We start from the raw sequence: 15,838 nt of genomic DNA on the forward strand, positions 1-15,838 counted from the left end.
ATATATTCTGATGTGGGTTCCAACATGTCCTGTGATTCTCTAAGTGTAGGAGCATGCCCAGTGTGACCTTCTATAGTTAGGGTGGGACTCCATTCCAGAGATAGGTGTACCACAGTCCAGGGTTTTGTGTGCTACAGCCATACCTCTAAGGAGTACACAGGACTTTCTTCAGGGTACTTCTTTTGTTTAGCAAACATTTTCTGACATATCTGTAGTCTGAAACTGCAATGCATTGTGTCATTACCTAGTGCCAGACATCCTCGGATCAGCACAGTGCTTTACCAGAGGAATACTAGTTGTATGATGCTTAGACCAATATTATGAGGGCAGCTATGTAAATTCTTGCCCAACAAGGCCATTTGTGAGGTATGGCTACAGTCAATGTAGTAATGACACACAGCTGTGTTAACAGTTCAGCAGTCTGGTGATATACTGGCTGGGGATTTCCTGCTTGTGTGGTATCTTTCTAATCTGACATGTCATATCCTTGTGTGTGTATACCTCTGACCTATACATTTTTTGGCAGGATGTCCAGGTGTTTGCCTAGAGGTTTCATCCTTTCTACGTAAATTTGTGTTTTTATGGCAAGTTAGTTACATATAATTGAAGTGTGATCTTACAAAATAATACAGACATTACTGTTTCAGAATACATAATCTTCAGATCACTCCTGCTACTGAAAATCCCTCACCCTACCAACTTTTTAAGTATGTAAGGGTGATATATACAACACATGCCTGTCATTGTGCCTTTGTTCCACTTTTATTTCTGCCCTTGTCTAGACATCTTGTTGTCAGAGGTTGTGAGTTATGGATCTGGGTACAGAGTGCATTCAGCTGTGCAGATATGCCCATTATTTGTAAAAGCAAACATAAGTAAAAGGATTATTGAAAAAGACCACTGGCAACAGTACCACAAAGCACTTGCATTCACAAAAGCCTTGGCACCTCTGCTACACATCCTTCAAGATGTCATTAATATGTGTAGTATATTCCACATAGCACTGTGACTTCCAGGTATTTCAATGGCAGAGCAGTGGGTGTCACTGACATACATAACAGTTGGGCTGCAGTTATCTGTACATGGCCCTGTCAAAGGCAGCACTGTACCTAGGGCAGTACAAGATCGACTGTCAGGAGAATGTGCTGGCCAGATCCAGACAATATTAACCACATATACACATAGCTGATTGACCCCTGTATATTGTGGACAAGCAACATGTTTTCATGTGTACTGGCACAGTCCTGCCAATGTGTGCTATGCTGCTATTTCCATGCAAACATATATGTTACTGCATTTGTGTGGGTATATGGCGGGGGGCACACCTGTCAACTCTACACATTTGCACAGACTGTACTGATATTTGCTTTACATTTTGGTTCCATTTACCATACTATTGTGCCCTGTCTTGGGGACTAAAGGCATATCAGTAAGCAGCCCAGGTCAAATTGTACTGGCATACATTTGAGTTTCAGACTTCTTACCCTTCACAGCCTTACTGCAACTGTGGGTCCTGCTGTGCTATCACTGTGTGAGTCTGTAGGGGGTTAATTCAACATTGCCACCATTTGTGTGCCTTTACCAGACATTTCTCTGTGGTTTTCTACAGCTGACTTGCTGTGTCGGTGTGAGGAGTGGTTATGGGACCCCCACCCTGACATCCATGCCTGTGACCTATGACCCCCCCCAGTTAGTTGTCCCCACAGATATACTACAGTGGGATTTGCCACCTTGGGTACTACTGCATAGTGTGTGGAGGTCAGTTTTCGTCATTCATTTCCTGGTGTCCCACATAGCTGTCAGTTGTCTACTGCTATCCCAGTAGGCCACCCCATTCCTTGCAAGCATGCAGCATTACCATAGATATACTAGCAAAACATACTATTCCATTCATTTATTGTTAAGAAGACTGACTTACCTTGTACTTCCAGCAATTGTGAGGATGGTGCTTTAGGGCTGCTTAAGTTGGATGCACACAGTACAGAGAGAAAGATGTCTGTCCCTGGGGTACCTACAGTGTCAGTGTGTGCTATGCATTGCCTCTTTTCCAAGGCCAGGGCATAGTGGGCATGCCTCTGCCTGCCTACAGGAACAGGCTCAGGGGTCTCCTCCTCCTGTGAGACTCTCTGTTCCTGTGGGGACCTTGGCAATGGTGGTGGGCTGTGTGGCCCTTCTCTGTGCTGTTCCTGCTGCAGCTGTTTCCACAGGATCATATTGTGTAGCATGGCACATACTATGAACATGTGTGCACATGTGACTGGAGAGTACTGCAAGGCTTCACTGGATATATCAAGGCAGCAGAACTGTGACTTGAGCATCCCAAACACACACTCTATAATGATCCTTGTTTGTGTGTGTGCTCATTATGGCATTCTTGAGTGGGTGTGTGTGCATTTCTAATGGGTGTCATCATCCACGGCTCCATTGCAGAGCCAGCATTCCCCACCAGATGGCCATATGGGATGTCCCCACTGGCAAATATTGGTAGAGCTGTGACAAATACCAGATGTGGGAGTTGTGATAGCTTCCAGGGTTGCCAGCACACACATTCATGATAATATCCTGGGCATTGCACACGACTTTGAAGTTGATGGAGGGGAATCCCTTGCGTTTTATGTAGACCCCACCCTGTTTAACAGGTGGTGCTTTGATGTGGATGTGCGTGCAGTCTATAGCACCCAGTACCTCTGGGTATTCTGCTACATGGTGGAAGAGACGCATATTGCTTTTCCTCTCCTCACGAGTGCTGGGAAAGTAAATTTGCTCACCGGCATGTGGTAGTATGTCATCCAGGAACTGGTGAAGTAACCTGGATGCAGATGTCTGTGAGATATTCATGATGTCCCCAGTAGGTCTTTGGAAAGTACCTGTAGCTAGAATTCTTAAGGCTACACATACCTTGGTATCCTCTGGGATGAGTTTCCCTCTGTTGGTTCTTAGCTATGAGCTGAGGTTAGCACAGCTCAGTGATTTGCTGAAGTATGTCTCTGCCCACCTTGTAGTGCTCTACTATCTCCAGATCATGTAGCCCCTGCTAGGTTACCCTGGGTCTGAATACTCTTCTCATCCTCCTTGGTCTGTGGCAGTTGTCAGCATTATCCTCCTCTCCACCATCAGCCTCTAGCACATACTGATGGATCAAAGCAATGGCAGCCCCTAACATTTTTTGAGTTAAAATTCCCCCATATGCATACACCAATGGTGCAGAGTTTGTGGGAAAAAACAGACTATAAGGTGTTTCCATACTTTATACTGTTGTGCTGCAGATGCTGCCTGTATGATTGGCTGACTATGATATATTCCAGCTGTCATCTATATTGCTCATGGTTTTGCTTTGGCCACTGTGAGTGTTCAAGGCATTAGTGGTAATTTCTGCATGATTGCCTTTATTCTGCTGTTGCCCTTTTTTAATTACTTGTTACTTACATCTCCTCCCATTTTCAGCTATGCAGCAACCTGCCAGCTGTATTATTGTGTGCTTTGCATGGCCCATTGTGATTTGCAAGAGTCCTATATTAGTGATTTCTACTTCAATTTTCCTTTATTGTGCTGTTCCATTTATTTATTTTTTACATCTCCTCCCATGTTCAGCTATGCAGCTACCTGCCAGCTGTATTATTGTCTGCTTTGCATGGCCCATTGTGAGTTGCAAGAGTCCCATATTAGTGATTTCTACTTAATTTCTCCTTTACTGTGCTGTTGCCTTTTATTTATTTTTACATCTCCTCCCATTTTCAGCTATGTAGCCACCTGCCAGCTATATTATTGAGTGCTTTCAATGGACCATTGTGGGTTGCAGAATCCCATATTGCTGATTTGTACTGCATTTCCCTTGTTCTGCTATTTCCTTTTTTTTATCCTATATCCTTCCTGTTTAAGCCCCAGAATGATGTGCAGACCCATTTAGCTAGTGTAAACAGCAAGAAATGGCCCTCTCCTGGGCACGAACATGCTCCTCAGTTCATGGAATATGACTATACAGCCTCAGACACATACCCCTGCTTAGCTATGCTTAGCTAAGCACAAACCCGGGCAACGGAGCTCCAATGTGCTTACAGCAAGCATGACACACCCCCTTTTCATGTTGGTTGCTCCTCGTGCCTACATGATCATGTTACAGCACCTACATAGTTAGGTGCAGTGTGACATTTAGAAGAATTTTGTGATTCAGTATAAGTCCCCTCATTAACATATTGCACTGCCTTAGTCTGTAGTTACTGCACTACACAAGATCCTTCCCCCTTAGCAACCACTGTTCCCTGCAATTGTTTTGATTCTGCTTGCCATTGAGTATAATGGTAAAATGCAGGTTCCCCTAAAATTGACTTTTCACCTTGATTTTTTTTATTTCCCCCACAATTCCATTTGCACAGCACTTCCCTATGCTTAAATGGCTGAGATCTGCCAAAAAATAATAAACTTTTATTTTTCAAAAATAAAACACTTTAACATACCAATGGCCATATATTTGGCCATTGGCATGCCTACAAATTACGGTACATGCTTTTATTGGAGCTGTCATGCCTTTATTTTCATTTTTGCAGAAATGTATTTGGCTAGTAGCCGAATACATTTCTGCAGCTTACACTGTTCCTGCACGGCTACCTACCTGCTTCCTGGATCGCTAATTCACCTCATTTGCGTGTTTTTCACCAGCAAATGAGGTAATTAGCATCCTGCATCGGTTTCCATGCAGGAACAGTGTAGGGATGCTCATGCACGTCAAACCTGCATGTTCCTGGATTGGTCTGCAGCCATATTCCATGCAGGAGTGGCTACACTGCTCCTGCATGGAAACAATCATTTCCTGAATCCCAGGGTATGTCTTTCTTGAAAGAAAAATAGAAATAAATTATTTTCTTATTCATGACTTTTGTTCAGGCCGCCATTGGATAAAAATTTGGGAAATGCTCTAAAGTGTACCTCATGCATCTATAATTCTATAGCTTCTGGGTGCCTTGTGGCCTCCTCAACCCCCCCCCCCAGCTTAATTTGGCTATTTCCTATACAGCTATTACTGTGCTCTCTTGGCCAGGTAAGGTGTGCTGAAAAGATACAGAGAAAAGTAAAGTTGAATATTAGCACACTGAATTTCTTCCTTTAATCATAATTTTCATTCAGGCCAACATTAAAGTGCTCTTCAGAGCATACAGAAAGACATAGTCTCTTGAAAATGCTGAACAGCAAGTCAAAATGTGAGAAAAGGAAGAGAAAAAAGTAATGCCCATGGTGTGGGGAGCCCAGAATCGGGGTGGGATGGGAATCCAATTTCTATCAGCATGAGATCACATGGTTAACAGACCACTTTGCTCTTCCAAGGATGGTCCACACCTGTCCCCCTGGGCTTTCAGATATTGGCTAAAACATCCATGACTTTAGAGTCTTTTAGGCAATGTAAAAAATGACAAAACTAACCTTAAGGTGTTACTGCCCAATGCTAGGACCCTAAACAAAAAACTCCACACCTTACAAGACCTCCTAACTTTGATGGGCATCTGAATTGTTATTGAGATTTGACTTAGATTTACAGAAAATTCACCAGCAGTGGAAGGCTACAGTGCCTTCTGCACATTTACACCAACAGCAGCACAAACAGGGACTAAAGGTGGAGGTGCTTCAATCTATGTTAGCAGCAAATACAATTCTAGGTTGGTTAAACAGGATAATGCCTTGAAGTTCATTCATGTCCAAGTCACCGTAGACAAAGTTCCCTACCATGTACTGGCCAGAAACAAGTCACTCTCTATGACCCATGAAGCTCTCAACTCTTACCTAGACCTACTAGAGGTGCCAACCATCCAACCAAATACCTCATTCATGGAGACTTTAACTACCCCTTGTAACGTCCAGCTATATTCCACCAGACTACCATCAATTAAATGTGACATCCGGCCAATATTCCACCAGACTGCCTACAATAAATATGATGTCCCTTACTATCCTGGGTCAGTAACTAAGGAGCTTCAATCCTCACTACTGACCCCAATGTGAAACTGTCACTTAAACAGGAGTAATATTTCACAATTTTTCCCCTAAGAGGACAACAGGAACACACTCAATAATCTGGAACTGGACTGTATACTTCTGCCCACCCTAATGTAACTCCTTATTACATACTTCAGAGCAATGTGTCCCAGCTTAAGACCTCTGATACACTCACACTTGAAAAAAAATAATAATAAATAAAATGAATGCAATAATGCAAACCAATAACTTTCAATAAACACCATAACTTAATTACTAGAAATGTAAAATTAAACTGTAGGATAGAAGTCCTTCATTCTAGAAAAACTCTATCTGAATAACTAAACTTTCCTAATCTAACTAAAGAATACTGTCCCTGATCTAATCTAACTCATAACAGCTAGGCAAAGGCAGGCATCCAGTCTTTGGTATGTTCTCTTTTCTTTGTGTATCACTGCACAGCACTGTAACTAATTGCAACTCTTCACAAACTGCTGTTCTTCACAAACTGTTCAGTGCTTAACTAACTGTACAGCTTAACAGTCTCAACTGTCTTATTTTAAAAATAACAGTTAGCTGTTTGAAAAAGTTCTCTTTTCCTGTCAGTCAGATGTTCAAAAAATCACCTAGCAACCAGGAACATTCTAATGACATCCCTTACTGTTCAGCTGATTCTCCACAGTACTTTAGAATGTTCCTCTCAAACATGCGTTATTAGAAATGTATCAAAACACTGACAGATTCCTCTTCCATCTTCTCAGTCTAGATGAACCCTATCCAAAGGTATTTGGAACAGGGTCCCTCCCAAAGCTCTGACTGGAGTGGACTGCCCAGGCAAGTACTGTTCCTCTCTAATCACTTCAGGCCTCACAATGGTTATATCAGAAGCTGTGTCCCTCTTAGCAGTTCCCTGTTTACCATCTACTGAGATTGGATATAAATTTTGATGATAATTTGGCACCCCAGTTGTTTCTAAACAGCTTACCACTGGCAGTTTGTCATCACCACTTCCTGGCTCCCTCACCTTTTGTTTCTCACCTTGCCTCAATGGACATTTGGCTGCTATGTTTCTCCTCTGGATACACTTGAAACATCTAATCCCTAACTGTGCACTTGGATTGGTAGTCTCCCCCATTACTGGTGTACTCTGTTGGAGTGGTTTAGGCTGCCCCACATGGATTCCCTTATGTCCAAGTACAACGCTGGGTATCCCTCTCCTATGCAGTAGTGCTTTGCTTGCTGAGTAGAAATCCCCTTTTCCTCCCCAACTCCTCTGAAGAGTTCCACTCACGGTCTGCTAACCAGACTCTCATGTCATCAGGCAAAGTACTGAGGGTTAGTTCCCTCACCAAAAGGTGTGCTAGTCCCTCAGAAGTGGTGATCTGACACACATTCACACATCTGTGAAATAAGTACTTAAGTCAGCAATATAATCACTTACACTTTCATCTGCCTTGTGTCTTCGCTCAAAAAACTTTTTTCTATAATCTTCAGGTGTTAGTTTAAAACAATCTGGAAGATAGTTCTTAACTTTAACATAATTCAAACAATCTAAATCAGACAATTTTGACACGAACATAATAGCATTACTATGGAGTAAGGGAGTTAGGAGTCAAATCAAGAGCTCATGGTCAAATTCATATTGTCTACGTACCCTCTCATAAATATGAATAAAACTATCAAATCCATCCCTATCCATGTACTGAGGATAACGTCACTGACCTTTGCACCTTCTGGTATCCCTTTTTTCCCTTCCCCATTATTTCCATAACCCTCTTGAAAGGTTTGAAGCTCCATTTCATGCCGGCACTGTCTCTCATTTTCCTTGGCTTCTAAGCACCTCAGTCTCTCTTTGGTCTCCAGCCATTTGGTGTCCACTTCAAAGTGACACTGCTTCTACTCTGATTCCAGTTCAATATGTCTGGCCTCCAGTTCATGTTGACACAGTTTCTCCCTCTCCTCAGCCTCCAGGCATTACATTCTCTCCCTTTCTTCAGCCTCCATTTCCAGTTTTCTTAATTCTAGACAGATTCTCATGTCCACTGAAGAAAATGTGGACTGTCTTGTCTCAGCAGGCTGCACATCACCAACACCAAAATGGATATCTTCCAAACATCAGGTCTGAGCTGCGGCTGCAGCCAAAGCTGAAATCATTGCTTCCTTGGTCAGGTTGGCATACACCAATCCTCAGGCTTCACACTCCTTAGCCAACTGGATCTTCTTTGTCAGCTTACTAAAATCTTCTGCTGACACCCTTGCCTGCTATCCCTGACTAACTACAAAATAAATAAAACTGTGGTAGATTGAAATTCTGAATGTATACCTTCTGGCTGTCAAGAGTGCATACCTTAATGAAACCACCCACAGGCTAGTGGAATCCAGTTAAAAATCCCACACTGCTGGCAACAATAAATGTGATGTCTGGCTGTATCCACTAGACTGCCACCAATTAAATGTGATGTCTGTCCAATATCCCACCAGCCTGGCAACAATAAATGTGATGTCCCTTACTATCCTGGGTCAGTAACTAAGGATCTTTAATTCTCACTACTGACTCCAATGTGAGACTGTCACATAAACATGACTAATATTTCTCAATTATTTCCCCCTAAGAGCACAACAGGAACATACTCAATAATCTGGAACTGGACTGTATACTTCTGTCCACCCCTAATGTAACTCCTTATTACACACTTCAGAGCAATGTGTCCCAGTTTAATACATATGATACACTCACAGTCAAAGTGTGAAAGCCTAACACAGATTTCCAGCTGTGTTTCTTCCCCAAAATAATACAGTAATGCTGCCACTAATCAGAGTGTCTTCATGCACTTCTAAAGGGGGTTCTAATTCTGAAAATTAAACATCAAAATAAATGAAAGTTATGACCAGGGCAGCCAGGCCTGTGAGAGGACCTGTGGAGTATCAAACAGGTATAAACACTCTCTAATCTCTAAAAAAACATTGATTTTCAGCCACAGTGTATAGTAATGAAAATAATAATAATAAATAAAATGATTAAGTACATTTATGTTTTGCTTATGTTCTTTTATAGTATGTACCTACATATTTACTGTCAAATGTTAATGTACATTTATTTTCTTTTTTGGAGCTTTTTTCCCCGGGACTCCATTGAAAACGGGTTCTTCAATGGCCCAATGGACTATCCTGGTAAACCAACTGCAATAAATAAATAATAAATAATTACAATAATGTAAATCAATAACTTTCAATAAACACCAGAATTCAATCACCAAACATATAAAATTAAACTGTAGGATAGAAATCCATCATTCTAGAAAAACTCTGTCTCAATAACTAAACTTGTCTGATCTAACTAGATAATACTGTCCCTGATCTAATCTAACTCATAACAGTAAGGCAAAGGCAAGCTTACAGTTTTTGATGAGTTCTCTTTTCTTCGGCTATCAATGCACAGCACTGTATCTGACTGCAACTTTCATAAACTGCTGTTCTTCACAAACTGATCAGTACTTGACTAACTATACAGCTTAATGTCTCAACTGTCTTATTTTAAAAATAACAGCTGTTTGAAAAATATCTTTTTTCTTGTTAATCAGCTGTTCAAATAATCACCTAGCAACCAGGAACATTCTAATGACATCACCTACTATTCAGCTGATTCTCCACTCTACTTTAGAATGTCGTCAAACACATACAATTAGAAATATATCAAAACACTGACAGATTATTTAAACATTCTGTGTAAACAGGGAAATACTCACCATTTAAAAAAATATTTACCTTTTTACAGTTAGACATGCTGGCATACAAGTTAATTTAAGAATATACTAAATCTGCTGCCAGACATACTAACACAGATGACAAGTGTTTTCATTTTCTTAACACCCCTCTTTAGACCAGGAAATGTATACTGCCTGTAACTCACAGGAGTAATGTTTCCTGAACTTTATCAATGCATCCAAGACCAAATAGTGCACTCTCCAACCAGAGGATCAAATACATTGGACCCTGTACTGACCAACATGGGAGAGTGCTGCACCCCCCCCCCATGTCACATCCTCATTGGTGATGTTGGACCACAAAAACTGTCTCCCTCAAAAATTAAAATCAATGTGGAAAACCCAACTAAACTTGTAAGAGTTAAGAACTATACTATAGCAAACTACATCCTATAAAGCAACAATTTATCAAAAGTCATGGCTCCATCAAACCCTGAGAACACAGCCACCTATCAAAATTATTTACAGAAACACTGTGCAAACATATAAATGGTTGCATTGAGTTTTCCATACCTACCAGAAGTAAGCCCAGATCTAAAGCCTAAAACAAACCACACTGGTGGAATCCTTATCTTAACAGGCTGTATAATAAAAGAAAAAAATCATGGCCAAAATCAAAAAGAGCAGCTATCATAGTAAGAAATGCTCTTTAATTCAACTAAACAAGAAAGTAAGAGGTCTAATAAAGTCCAGCAAGGCCAATTACAAGATCATGGCAATCACAACAACTTCTTCAACTATGTCAGAAACCTCAGCTATGTGCAAAACTGATGGTAATTGGCACACTCTTCACTGACCAGGGTGATTTAACAATTTTTCTGTCTAATGAAGTTAACTCTAGCTTCACTCCACTCCCCTCTCACTCCCCCCTGTGAAATCTTGTCTTGCATATCCCCCAACTATCAACAGGGAGCAGGTTTTGAAGGCATTTGCTAAGGTTAAAAACACTGCTTCAGTGGGCCCTGGAATATCCTCAGTTGCCTCCTAAATACCCTAAAGCATGACCTGGCAGGACCACTTCAGACACTCTTCAACTACAGCTAAAAAACAGATTACATGCCAAGTGACTGGAGGCCACAACAGTCATCCCACTTCATAAGGGTGGAACATCACATCAGCTGACGACAGGAACTGCAGACCCATCAATCTATCAAGATTTGACCACAGATTAATCTCATTCGAAGTAAAGATCACACCTGCCCCTCCCCCAGCAGTAACTAAACTAAAAAAACTTCTCCAAAGCAGATTATATAAATAGCTTCAGTGCCCAACCCCCTCAATGGAATTGGCAACTATGCTAAGTTCTACACCAATGCTTTATACAAACATCTGTATAACTGCATTGACTCGGCCATACCTGATAGGACCAAAACAAGCTCCTCAAGGAAGAGAAAACCTGCCTGGTGGACAACTGCCATTAACAGACTTTACAATAAGAGGAAGAAATTGCTGTCTATGGATAAGAGGGAGTGAGCCCTAAACTGGAAACATAGCCGGCCTTAGGCATAGGCCAACTAGGTGGCCTCCTAGGGTGCCGCTTTAGTAGGGGTGATTTTCCATTATTTATTTGGTGTAGGTAGACTAGGATGGGGATACCGGGTGGTGTGGTGGGGGGGGTGCCGTGGAGCCCTTTTGCCTAGGGCACCAGTTGACCTAAGGCCGCTCCTCACTGGAAACACTCCCTCCTCAGCTTAAACAAACAAATAAAACTTCTTGTGAAGTCCTCTAAAGCAAACTACAAATCCAAACTAGCTTCCTCAACTAAGGACAACCACAAGGTGTTCTGTAGTTACAGCCATAACCTAAAAAAAAGGCCCGCATTTCTGCTGAACTGGTAGTTAATGATACCAAATATACTGAGCCTGTGTACATAGTTAATCTGTTGGCCAACAGGTTCTGTGAAAACTTCACTTTCCTGTCCCCAGCACACGTGCCCCTTGACATCTCTACCACCTGTCCCCTACCTTGTATCTCTAAAGAGCAGGTCATAAATGCCCTCTCTAAGGCCAAAAACACAGCATATATGGGACCTGATAACATCCCAGGCTGTGCCCTACATGGGCTCCAAAAAGAATTAGCAACACCATTGGGTGCTCTTTTCAATCATAGTCTAAGCACCAGCTTCATCCCAGCTGAATGGAAAATGGACACCATTATTCCCTTGCACAAAAGTGGTGCTTCCAGTGACCCTGGGAACTATAGACTTATTAGCCTGAATAGCCTTATCTGCAAGAGCATGCAGAAAATCATCATGGGCATATAAACAAGGATATAGGTAATCTCCAAACACTTGATCCTACTCAGTTTGGAGTGGACTCATCCCAGTCTGGCTTTGTTAAGGAAGATCTTGCCTACCTAATCTCGTAGAATTCTTCAAGAGTGTCACCATGGCTATGGATGAGGAAAAACTGGTGCATACCACCTAAGTTGACCTGGATAAAACATTCAATGCAATACCTCTCTCAGGTATTGTTGACAGACTCTCAGAACTAGGCATAAATCCCTACAGCTCACTAGATCAACAGCTGTCTCACAGATAGGATGCAAGAAGTCAGGATCAGTGAGACCACTTCTACCAAGAGACAAGTCACCAGTGGAGTACTCCAAGGTTCTGTGCTGGTTCATCTGCTGTTTGGAACTACTTCCCAGAAGTCAAGGCTAATATTAAAGGTTTCTGTCTCACCAAGTTCACAGATGACTATAAAATTAGGAGCTATCGTAGATTCCCCCCATGACACCAACATCCTATAACAGGGTCTAAAACAAGCAAATAACTGATGTAAAATCTATGGATTAAAACTCAATGCAAAGAAATGTTTTATAGCACCCTTTGGGAAATCATACACCCAAGCTAATTTCTTCACTGATAAAACAACCCTAAGAGTTGACCTGATAATTAAGGATCTGGGAACATATATAGACAGTAATCTGGCATCCAACCGACATGTAGCCAACATAGTAAGAAAAGCATTGTATGTCACCCAAATCATAAGCAAGGGTTAGGCATCCAGGTCCAAGGAAGTAACAGTACCGCTACCTTATCAGACCCATCATTGAGTTCAATGACCCCTTTGGCATGCACTTAACCAGACTCTTGCAACAGTTGAAATGCCCTCAAAGGTTCCTCAACAGGAGAATCCAGGGTATAAATATCATGCCCTACACAGATCACCTTAAGTTCCTATCTCTGTACTCAATCTCCTACAGGTTACTGGGAGGCAATCAATGCCTAGCATATAAGGCATCCTCAGATTCAGCTCTGATGGGTCTCTTGCACATCCACAAGACAAATAACACCAGAAACACTAGATCCAAGGATTGCACCTTTGTCCGTGACATAACTAGAACCTGTCAGAGGGACTGATGTGTCTCGAAGGATCCACACACTATGCAATAAGTTCCCCATCTACACAAAGTGGAGTTCATCTCTGATCCTATTAACCTTGATCATTGGATGGGAAATCACAAATTCACCCCAGGTCTGGCCCCTATGTCTCTGATGGACAAAGGTTGGCACTAAGTAAATTAATCCCTAACTAAGAATCCCCCCACATAATCCCTAACTACCTCTTTACTAACATCTTCTTCTTTCAGCTTTTCCCAGTTAGGGATCACCACAGTGGATCACCTGTCCGCTCATGACTGGCAGTGGAGTTTTACGGTGTCGAGTTGCCAGCCCGGTGCCCAACCTTCCACAGAAGGCACACACATGCACACACACACCTAGGGCCAATGTAGATTATCCAATCCACCTACAGCATGTCTTTGGGATGTGGGAGGAAACCGGAGTACCCAGAGGAAACCCACGCAACCACAGGGAGGACATGCAGACTCTGAACAGAAGGAACCCTAGCCGAGGATCAAACCGGAGAACCTCTTGCTGTGAGGCAACAACGCTAACCGCTGCACCACCGTGGCTGCCCATACCTCTTTGCTAACATACCCCACCATATAGGCATCCAAGGAACTCTGGGATAAAACTAGGTTGGTTGCATGGCTAGACTTGTAAAGATCCTAGTGGCTGTTAACCTAATGTAAACCTATGAACCTATGAAAAATGGAAGGAGCACTGGAGGATAGGGGTGTGCATGTGTGTGTGTGTGTGTGTGTGTGTGTGTGTGTGTGTGTGTGTGTGTGTCTGAGTGCGCATGTCCGTGTGTGTGTGTGTGTGTTTGTGTGTGTGTGTGTGCATGCATGTGTCCGTGTGTGCATGAGTGTGTGTGTGTGTGTGTGTGTGTGTGTGTGTGTGTGTGTGTGTGTGTGTGTGTGTGTGTGTGTGTGTGTGTGCCGCACGCATGTGTGTGTGTGTGCATGAGTGTGTGTCTCTCTGTGTTGGATGAAACAGTAGACAGTGGGGGTGACATGAAACTCTTGGCCTGCATACACCATTTCACCTAAGGCCAGCTATGTACATAGTGTTGTTGCAATGTATCATCATTGCAGCTAAATGACATATACTGTCAATGGCCTCCTGTAAAGCAGGCCAACACAGTGTGGTACACACAGGTCTGCAAAATTGTTAAGAGCATTGTAGCTGCAGCTTAGTCTGTGTGTGCTACCCATAAATCTCTACAGCATGAACTAAAATATTGCTTTGGAGAGGTGACAGTGAGAGGATGATACACTGGAACTGTCCAGGCAGGCCCCCAGTTTGACACTTGCCAAGATGCCCCCAAAATGCTAACTTTGGCCCTGGTTCTTATCACAGCTGGTAGCTAAATATTTAATGGTTTCAGTTAAATGCTGATTTAATCAGTTAATATTCCTTTTTATAAAGTGTGCTCATCAGATAATAAGAACAGGGTTGTCCAGCTAGTAAACAAAAAAGGAATAAACTTTTATTTTTTGTTACTGAAAAATCACAGCTTAGTCCTTAGAACTTTCTTATGTTAAAGTATCAGAAAAATGCACATTAAAGGGATGTGTCACAACTGCATGTTTTTATTACCACTGTCATTACAAATGGAAAATCATTAACTTAACAAAGAAATGAGCACCCCTCCCCCACCATCTAAGAGCAAATAATAGAGTTACTACATGGCAAATCCTCTGCAACACAAAGTGTTCTCTGTAGCAGCAAAATGTGTTTTGTTCATAGCATAAGAAACTGTAACTGTTTAACAATGCCTCTAAGACTTAAACTGGGGAAACTTCCAAAACAATTCTGGAGTGCATTCAAGGTCAAAAGCCTTGATAAAATCAGCAAACAATACTGTTAATGTTCCCCTGTCTAACTTACTAAAAACAATTAATATGTTGTCAGTAAATTGTTATACATCATTTTGTAACTCCAGACTTGGACTTCGTAAAGCATTAGTAATAAAAATGATTGTTTATTTATTTGACTTGAGTCCTGAGTACTGTTGCCAACACAGCCAAATATGTTTTCATTGTACTATGAGAAAAAAAAGACTGTTTTAAAATTTTAAGATGTTCTATCAAGTAAATTCCACAGAATGCTGAACTCAGGAAATATCCACTCATTAGTATACTAAGCACAAATTAATTGTGCAAATACATCCAAGTGTTGACTGTCATTTATGGTTTCCGATATCACACATCCAGAGTAGTAGATGCTACACAGATATGATGTTAATTAAAATGGTTCTCAACAGAAAGAGCAACAAATGATTTGGAAGAAATCCTGGATTAAAGGAACAAGTGGGGTAGAAAAATTGTTTTATCCAATGAAACTTTGCAGAGCCTGCAGATTTAGTGACAATTTTGAGCAGTCTCTGCACAATGCCTGAGAGACTTTTTTCTGCAAACTCAGCAAACAACTAATTATCCTGCAACCCTGCAAGAAAAATCAGTCATCATACTGAGCATATTGTTCAGGCTTAGATGGTTAGAAGATGTGACTAAGTTGTTAGTGTAATGATTAATTCTGAAAATTGCCACATGTAGAACACAATGTATAGGGAAGTAGAACATTATTTCATAAACACAACGTATAGGGAAGTAGAACATTAACTTGGAAAATGGCTTATTTATTTTATTTTCATTTCTTTAATAGGGGTAAAACACTGATCCAAATGTACAAGGTTCAGATTCAGCCTTGGAAAGGAAATAAAAAAAGAAAAATCTAGACAGATACTTTACTGATGAAT

Source organism: Protopterus annectens, chromosome 1.part0, assembly GCF_019279795.1.
Source record: "Protopterus annectens isolate FY-2018-M chromosome 1.part0, PAN1.0, whole genome shotgun sequence".
Lineage (NCBI taxonomy): Eukaryota > Metazoa > Chordata > Ceratodontiformes > Protopteridae > Protopterus > Protopterus annectens.